General features: G+C 39.9%; 1 pseudogene; it reads left to right on the forward strand.

The window, feature by feature from the left end:
* The first annotated feature begins 451 nt into the window (after positions 1 to 451).
* Positions 452 to 13,752, forward strand: LOC112164002 (annotated as a pseudogene).
* Positions 13,753 to 14,809: the final 1,057 nt, after the last annotated feature.

A 14,809-nucleotide genomic window follows, 5' to 3' on the forward strand; every position in this document is an offset into this window, starting at 1 on the left:
TACTTCGCCTTGTACATCCTGGCAATACAGGTATTTCAATTAAGTTCTTTTATCTTGCCAAAAAAAAAATGACGTTCTTATATAATATGGCTACGGATTTGAGTTTTACAAACCTAATAGAATTCTAAAAACTCATCGCAGATAATATGTTGTTTTTGGGTCAAAAATTGAATCTTTTAAGTTTCGGTCTATGCAATGAGGGAATATATAAGCTTCTAAAGATCTTTAACATAGAAGTACCTTAATTTCTCTCATCAAAGTCTTACATGTTATGTTGTTGTCAAGTTAAAAAGTAACATTTTTGCCTGTTCACGAACTCTATAAATTAAAGTCATAACATGTACATTATAAGTACTTGCAGGCAACTTTGGCATCTTCAATACAAGGCAAGATGTTCAAAGGGCTATGTGTGTGCTATAGTGTTGTAGTGACAACCTATTTCAGTGTCGCAATGTCTAGGAATTGGGCGTTTGGCAACCAAGCTATGGGAACAGTTCTTTCCAATTGTATGGGTGTTGATGAGAAGTCTGTACTTCCTACCTTGTGAAGTCTTGGCTATCACAGTGGTAAGCCAAACCTAGCTTAGTGCCTAATTTTGTTGCATTTATTAATTATTTAATTTGTGCTCAAGTATACTCGGATTGTGTGTCTGGCCCAAACTCTAGTTACTTGTCCAAGTTGTAATAGGGTTCATCTTACAGATATTCTCAGAGATATCTTCGTAGATATCCAAATTATTATACGATTATGTTTCTATGTAAGACTTTGATTCTATGCTTGTAATCCTCTATATAAAGAGGCATCTATTATCAATGAAAGACACAACTATTTCTCTCCTAATTTCGATTCCCTAAAACACGTTATCAGCATAAAGCCCTAACCCTAAAACCCTAAAGTCATACCCTTCAAACCCTAGCAACCTCCGTCGTACATCTCGAAGCCTTCGATCCCAAAAGCCCGGTGGCGAAACCACCAGAATCAGTCAGAAAAGCACCGAACCAGCCACCTAAAAACCTGAACCAGATATGTCAGCCTCGCCAAGTTAACCTCGCCTACCTCAGCGCGTGCCTCTGCGCTCTTCTACTGACTTAGTTAGCCTCCGCGCACCCCTGTGCCTGTAGGTTAGCCTCACCAGCCCTGATAGCCTCGCCTGCTGCTGCCAACACTTGCCGCGCAGATCACTTCCAAAAGCTCCTTGTGGATAGCCTCCCCAGCACAACACCCCCGTAAACCTCGCACGCAGTTAGCCTCACCAGCGACATGTTAGCCTCGCTTGCCAACTCCAGCACAGCCCTAGTGACCCCTTGTCGACCTCCGGTGACCGGTGATTTCTTCCAGCCACCTCCGGCAACCTCTTTCCAGTGACTTCCGGTGATCTTTTTCAGGCCAATTTTCTGGCGACTTCAAAACAAGGAAATTTTTATTAAACGTTCCCGCTTTCCATACTTTCAATTCTTTTTTTCTTTTTTTTTTTTCTCTGGGACTTGCAACCCCCCTTCTTCTACCCCCTTTTTTCTTCATAGGGGAGACCTAAGCTAAACTGTGGGAGTTCGTGCTATCTCTAAGTTTGGAGCTTGTTAAGAACTCCAAACTTAGAGTTTGTTGAGAAGATATATGATCGACCATAAACACATCATTGTTTTGATCTAATCCAATACCTCTTGGAATCGAATTTCTTGGGAGCGACTACGCTAAGAAATTTTTATTGTTTTCGTGGTAGCCTTTTTTGCTCTGAAACTAACCCTCTTTTCTTGTTGTTTTTAAGGATTGTAACATGAACAAGTTGGACTTTGCTCCACTGGAGACAACAGGCTTTGAACATCACAAGTGGGCTCGTGATGTCCGCCAGCATCTTAAGGCTCAAGGAATCCTAGATGCGATTCTTAACCCTAATCAGAACATGCCTACTATTGCTGAAGCTACCGCTTTGGAAGCGAATAGAGCTAAATCCATTATTCTCATGACACTTCACACGAATGACTAGCTCCAAAATGAGTACCTGAATGAAGAGGACCCCAGAAAGCTGTGGGTCGAACTCGAACAGCGATTTGGCAACTTTCGTGACTCCCTGCTTCCTGATTTAGAAGTGAGATGGAACAATATTTGCTTCTGTGATTTCAAGTTTGTACTTTACTACAACTCGGAAGCCTTTCATATCAAGTCTTTGATGGAATTTTCTGGAAAGAAAATCATTGATGTGATGATGATCAAGAGGACTCTCTCTATCTTCCCCGTCTCTGCCATGATGGTTATCAAGAACTATCGGATTGATGTTAATGCATGACGCATCACAAGGTTTCATGAGCTAATTGGAGCCATAAATGTAGCTAAGACACACGACAACATCCTTGTGAAGAACTATAACTCTAGACCCATGGGAACCAAGTCTATTTTGGAGTCTAATTATAGTAGTGTCCCTAAGAGAGGGCACATAGAGCGAAACCCTAAGGCTAGGGATAATTCTAGATGTTCTGGTACATATTCTCTCCCCAAATAGGAAGGTAACCGCTAAGATAGGCGAGCAAGGAACCGTGGAGGTCAACGTATGAAGTGAGAGGGAGGCAGAGCCTCCAGTTATGGTGGTGATGCCACCAAGGATGATAGCCATCCCAAAATGCACCCTAAAAGTACCTTGGTCAAGGAAGCCAAACCATAAAGATGCTTGTCTTCCATGTAGAGCGTCCGGACATTTGGGCTAAAGCATGTAATGCATCCCAGAATATTGCAAACACTTACAGGATGTATCGTGAAGCAAGGGAAGCAAATTACATGGAGCAAGAAGATCAAGATGGCGATCTCGATCTAAGGATGGAAGACTTCAAAGGCCAAGATCAAGAGACTGGCGATTTTGATTTAAGTCTTTTATTTTTCCAAGAGATGTAATAGGCACTTGCCATATAATTTTTGTAGTAAATGCCAATGATTTAGTTTTTCTTCAACTAAGCGCATCCAAAATAAGTGTGATGTCTAGGAAGGTTTTGAGATTAGTAGTACTTAAGCGAGCCTTGCTCCACCGACATCTCTCTACTCACCTGGTCACATTTATTTTGGAGTTACCAAAAGAAGTCAAACGACTACCATTGTTTTGCATTAGCTAATACTTGGATTAGATTTTCTTTAGTCAAAGAGACAATGATGTAATTTCGTTGGCTTATAAATAAAATTTTGAGTTCTTTTCATCATGACTCCATTTTAATTCTGAGCTTTTTCTTTTAGCAATGGATTCTGGAGAACTGCAATGTCTTGCGGATAGTGCGACTACGCACACCATTCTCCACCATAGGCAATTATTCTTGGAGATGTTGCCCACATATTCCTCTGTGACTACGATGGATGGGCTATCAGGATTAGTTCAAGGACATGGAATGACCAAATTCCTCTTGCTAAATGGCACATTGATTACTATCGCAGAAGCTCTCTACGCTCCTAAGGCAAATCGAACCTTATTGAGCTTTAAAGATATCAGAGCCAACATATTCCATGCAGAAACACATCCAAAGAACGAAAAGAGTTCATTTGCATTACCTCTAATGATTGCGGACAAAAGCGCATCTTAGAGAAGCTTATGTGTCAATCTAGTGGACTTTATGTCACTACAATTCGACCTATTGAATCCAATAATGTGATAAGAGAAGATCTCTTGGATTCTGACACATATTGGCTATGGCATGACTAACTAGGACATCATGGTCGTGATATGATGATCCGTATACTAAAGACTTCACACGGACATCCATTTTTTCTAGAGAAACGAAGCAAGAATCAAAGATTGATTCCTGGACTAAGTGTGACCGCAACCACTACTTCCTCTGGCGTAAGTGCCGTCCACCGCAGGCCTAGGGCAACCATTTTCCCCCTTAATGATGCCATGGTTGGCGTCCCCCATGGTCATGACGCCATGGGTGATGTTCCTCATGGCCATGATGCCATAAATGATGGTGTAGTCACCAATTTTGCTTCTAGTAGCGCTTCAGTCTCTCTGGCCCAACTAAAATCCTCATTGGTTGCTTCTAAGACCCCTTGCTCATTTTGCAAAGCCTGTTCCTTAGGGAAATTAGGACCGAGATTGTACTAGGCAAAGGATCCAAAAATACTCATTTCTTTCTTGCAGAGAATCCAAGGGGATATCTGTGGACCAATTCAACCAGATTGCGGACCTTTTAAATATTTTATGGTGTTTCTTGATGCCTCGACACGCTGGTCACATGTTGTTGCGTTGTTGTCCACTAGAAATGCTGCATATGCTAAACTCCTAGCCCAGATTATCCGTTTACGGGCTCACTACCCTGACCACCCTATTAAGTCAATTCATCTTGATAATGTTGGAGAATTTACATAAAAAACGTTCGATGACTATTGCATGTCATTGGGGATTAATGTTGAGCATCCAGTTCCTCATGTACACACCTAAAATGGTCTCATAAAAGCCGCCATTAAGCGACTACAAATGATAGCTTGGACATTGGTTATGCACACCAATCTCCCTGTTTCCACTTGGGGATATGCAATAATGCATGCAGCTACGCTAATTCATCTACGACCTATTGCCACCCAACCTTATTCTGCGTTACAGCTAGTGACAGGGTACGAGCCTGATATATCGCACTTACGCATCTTTAGGTGTGCCATTTATTATTACGCCGCTACAACGTACTAAGATGGGTTCATAGGGACGAATGGGCATATATGTTGGATACAAAGCTCCAGCTATCGTCCACTACCTGGAACCCTTGACAGACGATCTCTTTACATCTAGATTTGCTGATTGTCACTTTGATGAGACAGTCTTCCCGTCGTTAGGGGGAGATAAGAACACAAATGTTCAGCAGAAAAGACATGAATTATCGAGGTCTGTCCCCACTATGTCTCATCTCGATCCCCGTACCGCACAGTCCGAACATGAAGTGCGAAGGATTATCGAGCTTCAGAGCGTAGTAGATACTCTACCAGATGCATTTTTTGATATTACTAAAGTGACGAGATCACATATACCTACTGCAAATGTGCCTGCAAGGATTGATGTCTCAAATACTGGATGTAATGCGGCTTCTGAGGTACCCGAAGATGGCGCCACTACCTAGATTGGTAGTGATGTGGCATTTATAGCCACAGGTCCAGCGAGGAAATGTTATAGACCAATTGGTTTGAAGGATACTCTCCCTAGAAAGAGAGCGAATGAGGCACAAACAAATCCTTTGATCATCGATACTCAAAATTCGTCCCATGAGAATGTTCCGAATTTTGGTTATGTCCAACAGACATCGTTGGGGGACGCCTTAATATTAAAACCTATCCCCGAGAATGTAGAGATCTCTGTGAATTGATGCGGCTAAAATAGCCTCACAATTTAACCCTGCAAAATGTAGTTGTTAGAATAGGATAAGTAGGGATCGTTCAGTCCGGGGATTGTAGGGTACACCTAAACAAAAAGGTCAATTTAAATTAGTAATTAATAAAACAAGTATTTATCTACAAATTTACACAAGAAACAACCATAAAAACGGGGGATTCAACTTTTGATTTCTAAGTTCCTACGAAATAAAACAAAAAGATAAATATATACATGTGATCGACTTCTTCACACTCAAATCAGAATTTCCAAACCATATCAACATGCAATGAATTATTTCGATCTAAACAACCTAAAATCGTGCCAACACTAAATATCAGAAATGAGTTCGAAGTACAAGTCTGAAGAGATCGAATACCACTTTAATTCTTCTTTAATCTCCTAAGTTAGGAAAAGTCCATAACTTAAAATATTTCATATAAAACATCACGTTAATACTGAAGAGCATCCGTCAACATTAAATATGAATCATTAAGTGCAATTAGAATTCTGAATCCAAACATGTATGCATCCATAAGAAGTTACAAACGCACAAACATGTAGCATATAATTTCGACCATTGTATATAGCCGTTACCACTTCAATTTATGTCCCAAAACGATTAGGTGAATTAGAACACATATTTGGCTTTATTAACCTGCAGATTAACATAGTTATTCAATCAAAATCATATGCTTAAAGATATAAAGGATGGCACAAAATCATATTATAAAGATATCATAAACAACTCAAGAACATAAAGAAACAAATCTGAAAATTACTAACATAAACTCATTCTCAACAAAAATCCAATTCCAATAATAAAGCTCATAAACGAAATCTGAAATTCAATACTAAAGAGTACGAAAACAGAAATAAGAGCCATGAATTACACTTTTTGATCTTCAAGGAAGCTTGGAGAACGTCAAGAGAACACAAGGCTTGGCCTTCAAGAACACGAACAGCCTTGGAGAAGTCCTAAAGCTCTTCACGACAGGAGGCTTTTTCTGAATATTTGGAGAGGGTTTTGGAGAGAAGAGAGCTAAGCTAATGAACTGAATTTTGTATGAAGAAGTGATGATTTTGGAGTAGAGAATGACTGCTATTTATAGTGGAATTCTCATCTCTTGTGATGCAATCATGGCCAATCATCTTGAGGTGATTTCTTCTCCAAATTTGCTTGATTTTCTCATGACAAAGTCTTGATTTTTCTGATCTCTTTTCCCCTTAATGACTCATTGTATATTCCATGAATAGTGACCAGATACATCCCTTATTCCTCTCCTTTAAATTGCACTAATATCTTCTTCCAATTGTGCACATAATGAACTCCTACAATCAAGAAAAATCAGAATTTAATTAGTGTTATAATCAATAGTAAATAAGATAATCAAGAATAAATATTGATTATAAACACTCCCTTTTATCTCCTTGAATTCTTCCGGATTTATGTGCTTCATCTTGTCATTCATCTTTCCTTGATTACATCACTCAAGAGTTCTTAATGGGATGGACTCTCTTTAAAACAAGAAAATTAGAAATTAGAACGTTTAAAAGAAGAAAGTTCCCAAAAACAAAATAGGAAATATTTCCTAAAATGAAAAAGGAAAGTTTCTAAAATGACTTGTCCTTAATTTACTCTCATTTCTGCTCTTTTTCGCTTGTTTTCTCCATTTCAGTCCTTGAAATACCTAAAAACATAAACCGTGTTATAATTATTAATTTTAAGAGAATAACTTAGCCAAATGAGGAAAAATATATATTAAAAACGTCACACTTTGTGCTCCTATCATGAATTACACTAGTGTGCATGAGATGTAGGAAAGAAACTCCATCATCATTAATGATGTATTCGCTTATTCAATAGTGGGTGAGATTATTGAGACCAATGACATCAAACCACGCTCTGTTGATTAATGCCAACGTAGAGCTGATTAGCCAAAATGAAAAGAAGCAATCTAGGCAAAACTTGATTCTCTAGCGAAGTATTTTGGCCAATTGTGCCAATACCACCCAATATCAAGCCAGTTGGCCATAAATGGGTATTTGTTCAAAAGTGTAATGAGAGAAATGAGATTGTAAGGTACAAAGCTCGCCTTGTAGCGCAAGACTTCTCACAATGCCCTAGAATCTACTACGAGGAGACATATTCTCCCATAATGGACTTCATTACGTTTTGCTACCTTATCAGTTTGGTAGTTTTCAAAAAACTGAATATGCAGCTCATGGATGTGGTTACTGCATATCTATTGGGGATCTAGCTGATACGAAGATAGACATAAAGGTCCCATATGGACTTTAGTTACCCAATTCAAGTGGCTCTAAACAACGGAGCGTGTTTACAATAAGGCTGAAACGCTCACTATATGGATTGAAGCAATCCGGATGGATATGGTATAAGTGAATACTTGACTGGGAAGGGATATGTTAACAACAAACCATGCCCACATGTTTTCATAAAGAAAACAAGTTCTGGATTTGCTATAGTAACGGTTTATGTTGATGACATGAACATAATTGGCACCCTTAAAGAGTTAAGGAAAATCGCTGAACACTTGAAATTTGAGTTTGAGATGAAGGACCTTGGGAGAACATGGTTTTGTCTCGGTTTGGAACTTGAGCACCGTGAAGATGGTATCCTGATTCATCAATAAGCTTATACCCAAAAGATGCTTAGGCATTTGAATACTGACAAAGTTAAGCCTTCAAGTACCCCAATGGTCCTCCATAGTCTTGATCCAAAGAAGGATCAATTCCTTCCAAAGGATGACGATGAAGATGTGCTAGCAGCAGAAATGCCCTGCTTATGTGCAATAGGCGCATTATTGTACTTAGCTTAATGCAAAAGACAAAACATCTCATTTTTCGTGAACTAGTTAGCTAGATATATAACTCTGAGCCAACACGATGCTTTTAGACTGGTGTTAAAGATATCTTTCGATACCTAAGTGGTATAACTGATATGAGTTTGTTCTATCACTACAGAGAGATGATGGATTCGGACCCATCGAATGCCAAGGACACCACCAGCAATAGTCTGCATTCCCTCTCCCCATCCCAAAATGACATTAGTGTTTTAGAAGATTTCGCTGAAACAAGGCTACATCAAAGGCGAAAACACTAGGCATATATAGCCCAAATTCTTCTATAATCAGCAACAACAAAAGCTCCTCAAGATCAAAGTGAATGAGGTTCGATCTGAGAACAATGTGGCAGACTTGTTTACTAAGTCACTGCCTAAATCCACATTTGAGAAACATGTTGCAAGCATTGGTTTGTAGAAGTTATCTGAACTCCCATGATCATAGTCATCAGAGGGAGATGCAGACATCAGGGGGAGATGTCTACATGTTTGGTCTCAAAACGTGAAGGGTGTGTTGTACTCTTTTTCTCCTTCTACCGAGGTTATTTTTGTCCTACTAGGTTTTTGTTACTTTACAAGGTTTTTGACGAGGCAACGAGAGGAGCATCACATTTGGGCGACACAAGGGGGAGTGTTCAAGTATATCTGGATCGTGTGTCTGGCCCAAACTCTAGTTACTTGTCCAAGTTGTAATAAGATTCATCTTACAGATATGCTCGGAGATATCTTTGTAGATATCCAAATTATTATACGATTATGTTTCCTTGTAAGACTTTGATTCTATGCTTGTAATCCTCTATATAAAGAGACCCCTATTATCTATGAAAAATAAAGCTATTTCTCTCCTAATTTTGATTCTCTAAAACACGTTATTAGCACCAAGCTCTAACCCTTAAACCCAAAAATCGTACCCTTCAAACCCTAGCAACCTCCACCGTACACCTCAAAGCCTTTGATCTCAAAAGCCCAGAACCTGCGGCGAAACCACCAAAACTGGCCGAAAAAGCACCGAACTGGTCACCAAAAAACCTGAACTGGATCTGTCAACCTCGCCAAGTTAACCTCGCCAACGCTAGCCTCACCTGCCTCGGTGCGTACCCATGCGGCCCTCTGCCGACTCTATTAGCCTCGCTCTTAGGCTCTGTGCACCCCTGTGCCTGCAGGTTAGCCTCGCCAACCCTGATAGCCTCACCTGTTGCTGCCGACCCCTACAGCTCAGATTAGCCTCACCTCCGGAAGCCCCTCTCAAGCGGATAGCCTCGCCAGAGCAGCACCCCCACAAGCCCCGCACTTGAAGATATCTTCGTAGTTATCCAAATTATTGTACGATTATATTTCCTTGTAAGACTCTGATTCTACGCTTGTAATCCTTTATATAAAGAGACCCCTATTATCAATGAAAGACACAGTTATGTCTCTCCCAATTTTGATTTCCTAAAACAATTTTTTAATTCACTGGTAAATTTTGAAAGTTCAAAACGTTTTTACCTTGTTGAGGTGAACTGATCAAATCATCACATGCAACTTATTTTATAGAACTAACTTATTCGCATGCGTGAGTATTCACAGGTTTACTTGCAACCAACAAATGAAGTGTTTGAGAAGAAATTTGTAGACCCAAAAATGGATCAATTTTCTATCCGTAATGTTGTGCCGCGATTGATTCTCTGGTCGGTCACTATTGTGGTAGCTACATTTTTTGCTGTGATGTTACCTTTCTTCGGAGATATCATGGCATTATTTGGATGCATTCCTCTACATTTCATTTTGCCAATGATGTTCTACAATGCGACTGTCAACCACTCCTAGAAAAGCCTCATATTTTGGGTTAACACATTGATAGCAAGAGTATCGTTCTTGTTGGTTGGGGTAGGGGCTATAGCATCTGTTAGACAGATAGTTCTTGATGCTAAAACATTTCGCCTATTTGTTAACATGTGAAAGAACTCTCAAATATCTCCATGGGAAATTTTACAATGTATTAACGTATGACATGCATATAGTTGCCTTAAAGTGGTAAAATAGTCCTCAAAATAGTAATATTAGTCCTCAAATTAGTGGTAACATAAGTCTTTAAAGTGGTAAATTTTCTTAGTTACCACATGAGTCCTCAAGTGGTAGAATGAGTCCTTAAAGTGATCAAATGAGTCCTCAAAGTGGTAAAATAATTGATGTATTAGAAATATTAAGGACTAATTTCAGTTTACCCCCCTGAGGTTTGGGGTTGTCATCATGTTAGTCCCTCTAGTTTCAATTTAATCAGTAACACCCTTGTACTCTCCAAATTCATCAGCCGTGTCCAATTTTTGGACCTCCGTCCAAATTGGACGATAAATCTTATGTTAGGGGCCACTATAAGGGGTAAAACAATAATTTCAAGACAAAAAAAATCATAATAAAAAAATACCCACTTTAGGGGATAATCCGACGTCGTTTGGCCTAAGCTCCACCATCCCCATCCTCCTCTTCGCAGCCCAACTCCTCTTCCCCATCCTTTAGTGTTCCTCCATAGATGATTCTATTCATTCTCCACCTTCTACACAGGCGCATAACTCTCACAGTTTCTTCTTCATCTTTGAGCTCAGAATCGTCGTCAACTACTCTCACCGCCGGCACCACTATTTGGCCTCTCGCTGCAAACCCAGCACCTCACCTCTTCTCCACCATCATCTCCCCAATTGACTCTAGCCCACTCCTCTTCACAGATGATCGCTGCACGCTCCTTTTATTGCACGCCAGTCTTCTCTCCAATTCCAATCCAAATACAAATAGCAGATTCATCAATTCATCTAAATTTTCTCCCTAATTCAAATAACCACCAAGCTACGAAATCTGATTGTACATGCATGTACATTTGCAAGCATAATTAGCTATAATGGGCCACGCTCATTGTACCGCCAAAGGTACTAATTCCAACTAAAGGAATGACATGCAGACACACCGCCAGACAGGCTACGGCCTCGGCGTCGGACCACCTCCAGATCGCCGCCGACGCGCCGCCACGCGCCACGCCAAGATGGCATCAGAAGCTTCTGAAACTAGGAACTGAAGCATGTCAGTCCCACATCGAAAACAAAGAGAAGATCAACCTCTTCCTCACCTATAAAAGGTTCTCTCCTCTCTCCTCATTAATGACGCATTCAATACTTACCTACTGTTACTTTGTCAACACAAATACATTGACTAACTTAGGCATCGGAGAGCAGAAGACCGCCCGGCGCGGTCTCCCTCTGACGCCCATTGTATTTCATTTGACAGATAACGGTAGCTTCGAGAACAACACAAGTACCGATCCGCCCACCGGATCAACGTTAGCTAGGGTCCAGCTACCGCTGGACTTTTAGACATCAACACTGATAAAATCAATAACTAGGGAGAACTCGATTTCAACTTAATCAACCAAAATCCATTCAACTTCCACAAATTTCCAGATAATACAAATTACCAGGTAACGCTGGCGGCGGCCGATAATCCCAAAATGCCAAATCCTCAAAATTAAATCGAATCAAAAGGTACTTACACACACGTGTAGAACTCGAAGAGGTGAACTTCTTTCGCATGCCAATCAGGCCAGGACTAAGCCAAGAAGAGCCGAAAAAGTCGCCAGTTGCAGCAACAATGCCTAACCCAAAACAAACCCAGAAACTGATTTGTCAAAACTTGATCGAATTGAAAAACTAATTATACTAGAGTGCATAGCACGACGAGATGATCGATTTTCATACCATATGCAGCTCTATCGGTGACCGGAGTCGCGAGAATTTGCAGAAATCACCGAAGAAAACTCAAAGCTTCTAGTCGTCAATTCTCCTCTTTCGTTCAATGCATGGGCGATCTAAGGCCATAGGGTTGTCGGCGCTGAGGAGAGGAAGCTCTTGCCTATGGTCCGCTGCGGAGAGGTGGTCAGAGGATTGATTTCTGATCGGACCCAGTCTTGGGTTGTCAGGTCTATTATCCAGGTCAGAGAACTCTGATCCTTTCTCGATTTTTCTGGGTCGTTGATCAGATCATGGGCCTATTTATAGGCTTCTCAAATTAATTTTGGACGGCTGCGATCAAGCGGTGGCTGAATGGACGACCATGATTGCATCATAGTAATTTCCTTGTAATTTTCTAAAATCCTAGATTGTGCAAAAATGACCATTTTACCCCCTAAAGGGAGCCCACATAACGGATTTAACGTCCAATTTAGACAGAAGTCCAAAAATTGGACACTGCTGATGAGTTTGGAGAGTACAAGGGTGTTAATGATTAAATTGAAACTAGAGAGACTAACATGATGACGACCCCAAACCTCAGGGGGGTAAACTGAAATTAGTCCTAATATTAACTACCATAGTCTTACCCTATCTTCGAAAGAATATGTTTGCCAATATGCTGTTACACTATTACGTACACTACACAAATACACAATTTTCTTGCAAGATTCTTTTGTTAATTGGATCCAGTATCTTTTTGATAATCCTAATGTCGACACTACAATTTCTTGGTCCATCTGGAATACTAGGAACCGTTTAGTCTTTCGGTAGCTAGTTCCTTCCCCAACTCAAACCTTTTATGGGCTGTTTGTTTTGGAACTAGCTACCATCTGGCTAATCGTTTAGTTCCTAAACAAAAAAATCTCTAGATCCTTTCATATTAAACAGAAGCCTCCTGATCATAATCAGGTTAAGCTCAATTTTGATGGCATTATTCCTGAAATACAGGTTTTTGAAATTCCTTACCTGATGGAAATTGGAGACGAACAATGGTATCTTTGCTTGGTGGATTACTGGATTCAACTTGGATATTAAAAACTAAAATGCATATTTCCATTAATTTTTGCAGGCTACTATAGCACCGCCAGTCAAAGGAAAAATGTTAAAGGGATTATGTGTATGTTATGCTGTTGTACTTTCAATATTTTTCAGTGCTGCTATATCGGGATATTGGGCATTTGGTAATCAGGCCAAAGGTACAATTTTACTCAACTTTCTAGTTGATGAGAAGCCTCTGTTGCCGACTTGGGTTCTCTTGAGGACTAATGTCTTCACCTTCTTGCAAGTAGCAGCTGTTAGTGTGGTATGTAGACTAACTGAATGTATATTTTTATTTGAGGTAACTGGAACTTAAGGACATTAATTAGCATTTAACCACATGTTTATGTATCACTAAACTTTATATATAGTCGATCTACACAGGTTTACTCACAACCAACAAATGAAGTACTGGAACGCAAGTTTGTAAACGCCGAGATTGATCAGTTCTCTGTTCGAAATGTAGTACCAAAGTTGGTTTATCGATCATTGTCTGTCGTGATAGCCACAACAGTTGCAGCTATGTGTCCTTTCTTTGGAGACATCAATGCTTTAATCGGAGCATTTGGTTGCATTCCTCTCGACTTCATTTTGCCAATGGTGTTCCACAATGATGTATTCAAGCCATCCAAGTACAGCCTTCTTTTCTGAGGAAACACAATAATTGCTGCAATCTTTTCGGCATCAGGAATGTTGGGGGCAATATCTTCAATTCGTCAAATAATTCTTGATGCTAAACACACAGTTTGTTTGCTAACATATAATGTAAGATAGTGTTAGCTTTTCTGATATAGGGGGGACACCAACTGCAAACTCTTGTTGCACATTCCTAAATGATTAATTAGAACCGTACGTTTATGTTTATATAATTTTGTTGGATAACTGGGGACCAAAAGCAAAAGAAAACAAGAACTTAGCTCATAAAGACTGTTACATACAATGCTTATAAATCTTGAAACCCCGACAAACAGTCTAAGAGGAGCTCAGAGACATGAGAATGCTCAAAGTAGGTGACTCCATGATCAGGGCAGGGCATCTGTAGCCATTTTAGACACTTCGACTCCCTATGAACATGTCTAATTCTGTGTTCTTTATATGAGGCAGATTTAGGGACTCTATATGAGCGAAAATTGCAGAAGGCTAATTAGTTTAATGCATGCAACAAAAATTACAAAGATCGATCGACTTGTACGTTTTTATATATTTGGAAATATTTTGTCTTTTAGCTACCTTTGCTGTCCCTTTAGGGTTTTTTATGCCAAGGTTACATCATTGAATTGAAGAGATTGCATGCATTATTTGAAGTTTCAGATAGTAGCTAGCTAGGTGTTAGCTAGTTTAGTTGTTGTGTTGATTGATAGAGGGTACTTGAAATTTAACCAATAGATAATGCCAAAGCAAATGCATGCCTGCAGAAAGCCGACTGCTGAAACAAATCTTCTTCTCTTCTTTGGAAGATTCATCTGTAGTTTTTATCACCATCGGTGGTCACCGGTCAGAACCATTCATACATCACATGCATGACGTGTGTGTATACGCATATATACGTACATATATATGACTAGATTCACTCATACATATCCACACGCACTGAAGTCGAATGATCATCAGCTCTTTTTTTGTAGAAATAAGGCCACTTTTGGGCTCAAAATCATCAGCTCTTTTTTATGTTATTCCTATTTTACCCTCACCTCTCTCTCTTTCCCTACCATTTAATTTTCTGTTTCAATTTCAGTTCATCTCGATCTCTCTCTTTCTACCACGATGAAGCTCTCTCTACCTCTAGCAAACTGAGATGAAGCTCTCTCTCTCTCTAGCTCA

This window comes from Rosa chinensis, chromosome 1, assembly GCF_002994745.2.
Source record: "Rosa chinensis cultivar Old Blush chromosome 1, RchiOBHm-V2, whole genome shotgun sequence".
NCBI classification, from domain to species: Eukaryota; Viridiplantae; Streptophyta; class Magnoliopsida; order Rosales; family Rosaceae; genus Rosa; species Rosa chinensis.